Consider the following 10738-nt stretch of genomic DNA (forward strand, 5'->3'; position numbering starts at 1 on the left):
AGCATGATCCTTTCCTAGACACATCAGTGTTTAAATTGGAGTAATGTTTACATCACTTTTAAAGGGAGAGAAATCATTTAAGAACGGAGTAGCATATTTGAATAATACTGCTCAGAAAATATAATTCAAAAGGTGTTAAACATTTTCAAACATGTACTACCCAGAAACTAAGTTGTATGGTAACATGTAGTCAAGAACCTTCTGTTTGTACCTTCTCATAGAGATACCTCTTGCTGCCATTTTAGTCATCAACAGGGATGTGCAAAGGGCCTGGGGTGAATCAGACCCTGGAACCAATGTGACATGAAGAGCATGTGTTGAACATTCCCAAGGCTATCCAACTAACTGTGGTAGTTCCTTTAAAGATTGGTTTTGAAAAGTTACTCATGTATAAGCTAGTTTTAATTCATTTTAAATCACCCTGTACTTCTGCTGTTTCAACTCGTAATTTGTCATGTAATCCATAACATGTAAGGAATGGTCAAAGAAGCTGTAATCTCAGGAAGAGACGACTTAGAAAGGGCAAGATAAAGAGGCTTCCTTTGTTTGAAGGGCTAATCATAGAATCTAGCCTTTTGCATAGTGGTACCTGGCAAAATGAGGGCCATTGCATAGGCTTTGGCACAGTGCAGGTAAAGAACTTTGCAGCAGTGAAATCCATCAGGAGATGGAATCTGATGATTTTCTGTCACTGGATATTCCAGGCAAACTGAATATTGCCTGTTCAAGGAGCTGTAGAGTCAGATCCAGGCCTTTGGTGGGGATGGATCAGATAACATTTAAAGGCCTTTCTTGAGCTAAAATGCCATGTTTATTTCCACTTCCCTTGTGTGGCCACAAATACTGTGTCCTAATATTTTTCAAGTCTAGAAATTCCTTTGATATCACAATCAATTATTTCACAAATACCTTTTTAATGACCTTATAAACTCTTGAAGACAGAAACCATATTTTATTCCCATTCCTGCTGCCCATACACTTTGCTTAACATTGAATATATAGTAAGTTCTTGATACATATTAAAGTCTGTTGATGAATACAAACTCAAACATCAGCAAGATAAATGCCCCTCCTATTTAAATTTCATAGAGAAATAGAAGTCACTTTGGTGGGCGGGGGGTATTTGTTAAAACATTAATGAAACTTTCAAATTTGTAAGATGGAAGAAAAGCTGTTCCTAGATTTTTCTCAAAAAAATTAAATTGATATCCAAATTTATATATAATAGGCATTCTTATGTTTTGAAATTTTGCAGCATATCCAAGTTTGATGAACGGTGTTGTTTTCTTTACATCCATGATAATTCTGATGACTTTCAAATCTACTTTTCCACTGAAGACCAGTGCAGTAGGTGAGTTTTAATCTGATTCAGGTACATTCAGTCTAATTATGGTGAATCACTTTTAAAGGGTCTTTGTTGTGAAAAATATTTAATTGCTATACTGCGTTTCCTGAAGTTTTAACTTATGGAAAATTTTTCCAGGTTTATTGAGATATAACTCACATGTCATGCAATTTGCTCATTTTAAAGTATAGAATTCAATCTTTTTGTTTTTAGTATAGTCACAGTTTTGCAGCCATCACCACAATGTAATTTTAGATTATTTTCATCACTCCCAAAAGAAACACAGTATCCGTTAACAGTCACTCCCCATTTTCTCTCAACCTAACCCCACCCCCGCAATCCCAGTCCTCTGCAACCACTGAATCTACTCTCTGTCTTTACGAATTTGCCTATTCTTGACATTTCATATATAGAGAATCATACAATATATGGTCTTTTGTGACTCGTTTCCTCCATTTATCATAATGTTTTCAAGTGTCATCCATGTTGTAACATGTATCAGAATTTCATTCCTTTTTGTGGCTGAATAGTATTCCATTGTATGGATATATTTGATTTGTCCATCATTTGAAAGGCACTTGGTTTGTTTTCACTTTCTGGCTATTGTGAATAATGCTGCCATAAACATTCACATGCAAGTTTTTGTATGAACTTATGTTTTAATTTCTCTTGGAGCCAAATAACTGGGTCTTATGATAATTCTTTATTTAACTTTGAGGAACGGCCAGAGTGTTTTCCCAATTTACATTCCCATCAGCCATGTATGAGGGTTCCAGTTTCTCCACGTCCTCGCAATACTTGTTACCGTCCGTCCTTTTTTTTTTTTTTTTTTTTTGCCGTACGCGGGCCTCTCACTGTTGTGGCCTCTCCCGTTGCGGAGCACAGGCTTCCGGACGCGCAGGCTCAGCGGCCATGGCTCACGGGCCCAGCCGCTCCGCGGCATGTGGGAGCTTCCCAGACCAGGGCACGAACCCATGTCCCCTGCATCGGCAGGCGGACTCTCAACCACTGCGCCACCAGGGAAGCCCTGTCCGTCCTTTTGATTGTAGTCATCCTAGTGGGTGTTAGGTGGAATCTCATTGTGGTTGTGTTTTGCATTTCCCTAATGACTAAAGATACTGAGGATCTTTTCATGATCTTATTGGCCATTTATATATCTTCTTTGGAGAACTATCTACTCAAATCCTTTGCCCAATTAAAACATTTTTTTTAACTTTTTATTTTGGAAAATATTCACACCTACAAGAAAGTTCACTCAGAACTCCCTACTGTTAACCATTTACCACATTTGTTTTACATTCTCTCTATATGCAGATGACTATTTTGTTCTGAACTGTTGAAGAGTAAGTTGTAGACATAATGCTACATTACCTCTCGGTATTTCAGTACGTGTTTCCCTAAATACAAGAACATTCACTTATGTAATCACAGTACCGTTATCTGATCAGGAAACTAAGATTGATATGGTTCTATAATTTACAAACCTTAGCCAAATTTTACTTATTGTCCCACTAATGTCCTTTACAGTGAAACAAAAGATATTTTTCCTCTGGTTCATGATCTAAACCAGGATTACATACTAACATTTAGCCATCACGTCTGTATAGCCCCCTTTTATCTGGAACATTTCTTCATCAGTCTTTGTCTTTCTTGACTTAATGCTTTTAAAGAGTACAGGCAGTTTATCTTGTATAATCCTTCAATTTGGGTTGGTTTGCTGTTCCCTCATGATTATATTAATGTTATGCATTTAGGGTAGGAGTACCATAGAAGTGATGCCCTGTCCTCAGTACATCACATTGGGAGACGTACAATATCTTTGTCTCATTAATGGTGATATTAACTTGGCTTACCTGGCAAAAGTGATGTTTGCCAAGTTTCTCCGAACTTTGCCCATTTTTAATTGGGTCATTGGTATTTTTGTTAATAAGTTTTAAGAGTTCTTTATATATTTTGGATACAAGGCCCTTGTCAGATGTGTGATTTGCAAGTGCTTCCTCCCATTCTATGGGTTATCTTTTTACTGTGTTGATGGTATCATTTACAGTACAGAAGTTTTAAATTTTGTGGCAGTCCAGTTTATCTGTTTTTCCTTTTGTCACTTGTGCTTTTTTTTTTTTTTTTTTTTTTGCGGTACGTGGGCCTCTCACTGTTGTTGCCTCTCCCATTGAGGAGCACGGGCTCCGGACGCGCAGGCTCAGCAGCCATGGCTCACGGGCCCAGCCGCTCCGCGGCATGTGGGATCTTCCCAGACCGGGGCACGAACCCGTGTCCCCTGCATCGGCAGGCGGACTCTCAACCACTGCGCCACCAGGGAAGCCCTCACTTATGCTTTTGATGTCATATCTAAGAAGGCTTTGCCTAACCCAAGATTTTCGCTGGTGTTATTTTCTTCAAAGTTTTATAGTTTTAGCTCTTATATTTAGGTCTCTGATCCATTTTGAGTTTTGTTTTTTTTTAATGGTCTGAGGTAGGGGGTCCAACTTCATTCTTCTGCATGTGGATATGTGGTTGTCTCAGCACCATTTGTTGAAAAGACTATTTCTTCTCCCATTGAATGGTCGTGGCACTTTTTTAGAAAATCAGTTGACCATAAATGTAAGCATTTATTTCTGGACTTTCACTTCTATTCCATTGATCGCTATGTCCATCCTTTATGCTATTACCACATTTTCTTGATAACTGTAGTATTGTACTAAGCTGTCAAATCAGGAAATGTGAGTCTTCCGACTGGGTTCTTGTTTTTCATAATTGTTTTGACTATTGCAGGTGCTTCCATGTCCACGTGAATCTTAGGATCAGCTAGTCAGTTTCTTCAAAAAAGCCCGCTAGGGTTTTGGCAGGGATTGCTTTGTATTTGCAGATCAATTTGAGAGGCTTTGCCATCCTAACCATGTTAAGTCTTCCGTCCCATGAACATATCTTTCTATTTGTTTAGGTCTTCTTTAATGTCTTTCAACAATTTTTGGAGTTTCAATGTACAAGTCTTATACTTTTTTGTTAAATATGTATGTGTTTTATTCTTTTGGTTGCTATTCTAAGTGGAGTTGTTTTCTTAATTTCATTTTCAGATTGTTCATTGCTGGTGTGTAGAAATACACTCGATTTTTGTATATTGATCCTGCAAACTGGCACTCATTTATTAGTTCTAACAGTTTTTACTGAATTCCTTAGGATGTTCTGTATACAAGATCATGTCATCTGCAGATAGAGATAGGTGTAGTTCTTCCTTTCCAAACTGGATGTCTTTCTTTCTTTTTCTTGCCTAATTGTCCTGACTAGACTGCAGTATAATGTTGAGTAGAAGTGGCGAGAGCAGACATCCTTGTCTTGTTCCTGATCTTAGGAGGAAAGCGTCTAGTTTTACACCATTAAGCATGATGTTACTGGTAGGTTTTTCATAGATAACCTTTATCAGGTCGAGGAAGATTCCTTTATTCGTAGTTTGTTGAGAGAGTTTGTATCATGTAATTTGAGAACAGTTTAATTCAGTGCGTCTCAGACAATCATTATCACAACGTATTTAGAAATGAGACTAAATATCAGACCAGGGCACCCTTGGGCCACAATCTTCAATTTTAGAGTTGGGAAATGCTGCCAGATATGAAGCAGAACATCCCTTTACTACAGAGTTTACCTTCTGACTCTCATTCCGTCCTCAGTGCCTTTTCTTGCCATACATTTAAATAAGTTTTTAATTGAGGTGTAATATACAGATGAGTGTGTTAAGTATATCAGCACCCCAGAAGGTGCCTTGTGCCCCTTCCCAGTCGTTCAACCCGCTCCTAATGTAACTATTTTGATTTCTATCACCAGTGGTTAGTTTTGCCTGTTCTTAAACTTCAAATAAATAGACTCATCAAGTATGTACTCTTTTATTTCTCACTTGTTTCTCTTAAAATAATATCTATGAGATTCAGCCGTGTTGTATTAGTTCATGCTTTTTTTCGCTGTGTAGTGTTCCATTGTGTGAATGTATATGACAATTTATCTGTTGTATCAAACATTTGGATTGTTTCCAGTTTGGGGCCATTATGAATAAAACTGCTATGAACCCTCTTGTGCATGCCTTTTGGTGAACGTATGCATTGATTTCTGCACTGTATGTACCTAGGAATGGAGTTAGTAGGTTGTGGGATAGGTTTCTATTCAGCTTTGGTTGATACTAAAGTAGTTGTATCAATTTACACTTCCAACAGCAACATATGAGAGTTCCAGTTGCTCCGCATTCTGAACAACAATTGATACTGTCTTTTAAATTTTAGTTATTCTGTTGCATCCATACCACATGTCTCCTAAGACGCTTGACTGTTGCATGTCCCAGCTTTCAAAAATTAGAAGAAGCAGAGGTGGGATGGGTTAGAGAAAAGAACATCCTAGTGTTTTTTGGAAATTATCTTAAAGTATGCAGTATTCTTCCCTGCCACCTTAAGAGAGAACACTGAATACAAATCTTCTGAGTCAAGTCATTTGTATGCAAATAAATAACTACACAAGTCTAGGGAGTGGCTGATGTGTCCCAGCAGCATTTGTGAGAAATATTTATGGGTTATAGTTGATATTAAGCTTAGTCTATGTCAACAGAACGATGAGGCCGTCTTACACATTTCCTTCTCACCTCTCCCCTTATACAAGACCTTATTTCTCACTAAGAGCTAGCGTGCTGGCAACTTGGGAGGTGATGATCCCGCTATCCTTAGCACTAATTAAATCACCCCTGGAACGCTGGTCCCGGGACCAGACTTGAAGAATAATACAGGGACACCTTTGAAGAATTACAAGGTAGTGAAGTGACTCACAAACAAGTCCTGGGGGAAGCGTTGAGGGAACAAGAAGGAAAGACTTATAGGGATATAATAAAATTATGTACATTTCTAATGGGCAGTTATGTAGAAAGGGACTAATTCTAAGCAGTCTATGGATGAGACCCACATAAAAGAAGTCTTAGTTCAATATAAGTGAAGCATTTGTCATTGAGTTCGCCAAAGAATGAGCTGCCTTGTGAGGTAATGAGTTCTCTGTCACTGGGGGTGTTCACGCATCAATTAGCCAGCCAGTTGGTGATGATATTGTATAGAGGGGATTCAAGTATCATATGGGTATTTGAACTAGATTAGATAACCAGTACACTACCATGTCAAATCAAGGAGTGGAGTGATTGTTCCATAACTTGTAAAAGCTTGGTTTATTTAATCACAGTTTAATGTAGTAAGGCCAAGTTAGAGGAAAGGAATAGGAGTGATCATAATCAGCGGCATCTTTGTGACATTTGGTGTTCTAGGTTTTGCTCTTTGGTCAAAGAGATGACAGCCAATGGAGTGGGCAGTACAGTGGAGCTGGAGGGAGAGACCGATGGGGATACCTTAGAGGTGAGTCACAGAAGACCTAGAACATGGAAAAAGTTATTTATTGTGTCTTTGATGCTTTAAGAAAATGTCCCATTTTTTGTGTGAAAGTTCTTTATGTGTATATTTTAAAATACTCATTAATGAACGAGCTAGCCATCACTATTCATGACTGTCAGAGATTAAATTTAATGCATCTCTATAGAAAAATCTCATTACTTTGGCATCCTATCAACCAGAATGTGTAAGAAAAATTTGACATGGACTAGACTAGAATTCCCTTTTGTGTACAACTGATGGAAAAGCTTTTTCTATGCTAATTAATAACGTTTGTGAAACTACAAGAGAAAGAGTTGGGCAAATAGAAGCAGACTTTTTCATTTATGCCTAAAATGACTTTAGTTATATCTACTTGCATTTAATACATTAAATATGGTAATATGAAGAAATTAATATTAATTTCTTAATATTAAGAAAGGGTCATCGTAAGCTCTTTTGGACAGCACAGTGGTAGTCCACAGATGACTACACCACTACGCACGTGTTTAAATCTTGCACAGTTATTATGACTTGCCACTAATTCAGGTCCTTGTAATTTAGTGAGATTTTGCTATACTTTCAAGTGGGCTGAAATTAATTCTTTGAGATTTCTTACAGAAAATATCAAAGGGATTCATTTTAATAATTGAGTCAGGTACTCGAATTCTTAGCTTAGAATCAAAGTTTGTTGTAGAAACGAACTGAGTGATGCACTTTGAAGGTGGGAGATAAAAGCCTGTTATGAAGCAGGCGGATGTCTGGTTAAATCAGACAGTGATGAGACCCACTAGTAACCTTAATTGTCGTGAGCATCCCTAGAAGTGGATGGGAAGGGACACGTCCACATGCACACGCGTTCTGTGCACTTCTGTAAGCAGGTATAGGGGGCATAGAAAATAACAGAAAGAATCCCTTGCTGCCTCTGCTTTAAATAAATATTGCTCAGTCTAGAGTTACATTTCTTTTAATCATTGAGAAGAACCAACTGGAATGCAGCTGTACAATTTTTGATGATAAGATTGGGGGAACTTTGCAGTATGTGTTTAATGCTAGGTCTGTACCTCTAAAAGCAGGAGTGGGGCAGCATGTGTACTTTCTATTAAGACAATTTTAGTTTTATTTACCTTCAGTTCTTTTCTGGGCTGTAGAAGGTGGTTGCTTTCCTGGCGAGTTGATAAGGGATCATGTAAGAGGGCACCTATTTGGGGTACTTGACATGCTTAGAAGCAGTTTTAAATTGCAGCATCAAAGTGAGGGGATTTCTCCAAAAGGTGAGCCCGCTAAGTTACATATGAGCCGTATTTGTAAATTTCTTGCATTCTATTTCATAAAATCATGTTATGACTATATGAGTAACTGACAACTCTACCCCTTAAAAGCAATTATTTAATGAAAAGTATATAACCCAAGAAATGTGACCTGCCTGGTACTCAAATAATGTTATTCATAAATTTTTTAAAAATTGCAGGACAATGTTTGGGCTTTTATGGGGTTTCTCCACCACAAGCTCTGTGCTTTTTTATCTTGTTGCTTTTCCTTAGTATGAGTATGACCACGATGCGAATGGTGAGAGAGTGGTGCTGGGGAAGGGCACATATGGGATCGTGTATGCCCGCAGAGATCTGAGCAGTCAAGTGCGAAGAGCCATCAAAGAAATTCCAGAGAGAGACAGCAGGCAAGTCAGGGCGGGCCTTCCACCTTCTACAGTTGCCACCTCCATACCCCAACTCCCGTGCCCACCACTGATGGTGCATAATGAAAGCATTATGTCATCAAAAAAATTGTAATTCTCTTCTAATAAGGGTGATCTGCTTTTGTGCTCTGCATATTATAAATAGATGGAGAAAATGGAACAACTTCACTTAGAGGCATGTGGATTGCAGAGTCACGTTTTAAAAGAAGACTGTAGTTTTATTTCCACCCGTCAGGAGGAAATAAAGTTTTACATTTTTACATAGGTGTTTGTTTGCAAATATTTAAAAATATGACTCAGTGTTTTAATTCACATTGTAACAATTTGAAATGGCTATTACTTATTCAGATGTATCGTTACAGAAAATTAAATGTGATAAGGAAAAATTTTAGTTTTTTGCTATACAGACTATTTTATTAATACCCTACCCTTCAACCTCACCCATAGATTTTGGACTATTGTTTTTTTAAACCACAAGTACTGCCAATTTATTTCTCCTACACTTTTTAAGAGTCTAACTAAAGGTTTATTCCTTTTTGAATTCATGCCCCTCCTAATTCTAAACAAGAACGTGTTGACTGTCAAGTGTTTTTGTAGAGAAGCTACATGTACAGTAATGGCCACAGTATAAGAAATAATAGCTCTGTGCTCCACCGGCGTGCTCAGACCACATCTGCAGCGTTGCCTTCAGTGCTGGACACTGATGGCTGTGTGCAAATGGCCCTCCATCCAGGTGGTCAGTGAATTATTAAGGATGGATTACAAGTGATTTCTAGCAGCTGTAAGACCCTTTGTCATTCATTCGTTCACTTGTTCATCTATTCATTTTTAATGGGATTGTGTGTTATGATATTTGAATTATAAAGCAGGGTCTGAAATGAACTCATCCAACTTCTTCCAAGGCTAAGAAGGTTAAATGACTTCTCCGAGGACATCAAGAAACAAGGCTGGGATCCAGTCTCTTGAGTTCCTCTTCCAGTATTCTGTCTCTTATTCTCATGATGGATAAGGCGTTGCAGTTGTTTATTGGGGGAAAATTGCTGGCTTGAACCACCTCCTTCAATCGGTTGTGTTAGTCGTTCCAGCTCTTCACTGCTCATGGTCGTTCCTGGGATTTTAGAGCTGGAAGGGACCTTAGAGACTGTTTTGTCCCATTCCCTAAATTTACAGGCTGAAGTTAGGATATTGGGTACCTTCTCTGTGCCAGATTCTGGGCTGGCACTGGAGACTGAAAGGGGAGTAGGATACTGTCCTAATGTTAGGGTGTGCCCAGTTTGGTAGAGCAAAGTGACAGGTGCCATAATACAGAGGTTCACAGAGTGTTTGTAGAGCATAGGAGTGGAATGAATTGCTCTTCTTGGTTGAGTTGTGGCAAGTTTGAGAAAATAAATCATCTTTGAGCCGGCCTTTGAGGGATGAGTAGGAGTTCGTCTGGCAGAAAAGGAGGCCAGAGCATTCTATGCTGAGGGGAAGCAGAGCTGTTAAGCACAGAGTGTACTGAGAGAAGAAAAAATTGTCTGTTGTGACTCGACTGTAGGATGTAGGGCGGGGGGGGGGGCTCTTGAGATGAGGCAAACATTTTTCAAGATGTAGTATGACCTGAGTTTGAAAGTCCTTGTGTGCCATGTTAAACAATGTGGTCTTTATGTGGACTTTAGGATGGGAAGTGATGTGATGGGGTGTGTGTTTTAGGAAGGGGAAATAGGGTGGCCAGGGGAGAATAGGCTGAAGAGGCCAGAGGCTGAGGCTGGGAGGTCCATTAGGTGGCTGTTGCTGTAGTCTGGAATGAGTCTGCGGAATGAGACTAGAAGGCAGCTGAGGACAGAACCTTCTGGAACAGCTCCCTTCATGGGGGAGCAGAGGAAGAGAGGCTGTTGAGAGAGACAAAGGGTGGTTGGAGAGTTCAAGCCCTATCGATAACCATAGTAACAGCAGCAGCCATTCACTGGGTACTTGCCACACACCAGGCACTCCACTGGGTGCCTGAGAAACTTGACACACTTTGGCCCCCGGCAGCCCTGAGTGCTTCGTATTATTATCCCCTGTTGTACAGATGGGAAGCTGAATAGTCTCATGGGAGCCGGGGGAGAGAACATTCCCACAAAGAAGGGATGGCCAGCAGCAGGGCAGGTACTGGTGAGGTGCGCTGTATGGACCCCAAGCTCCAGGGATTTGGCAGGTGACACTGGCTTTGTTTTTCTCACCAGTTACTCTCAGCCTCTGCATGAGGAGATCGCCCTGCACAAGAACCTCAAGCACCGCAATATTGTTCAGTAGCTGGGCTCTGTTTCGAGGGCGGCTACATTAAGATATTTA

This window comes from Tursiops truncatus, chromosome X (genome assembly GCF_011762595.2).
Source record: "Tursiops truncatus isolate mTurTru1 chromosome X, mTurTru1.mat.Y, whole genome shotgun sequence".
In the NCBI taxonomy this organism is placed as follows: domain Eukaryota; kingdom Metazoa; phylum Chordata; class Mammalia; order Artiodactyla; family Delphinidae; genus Tursiops; species Tursiops truncatus.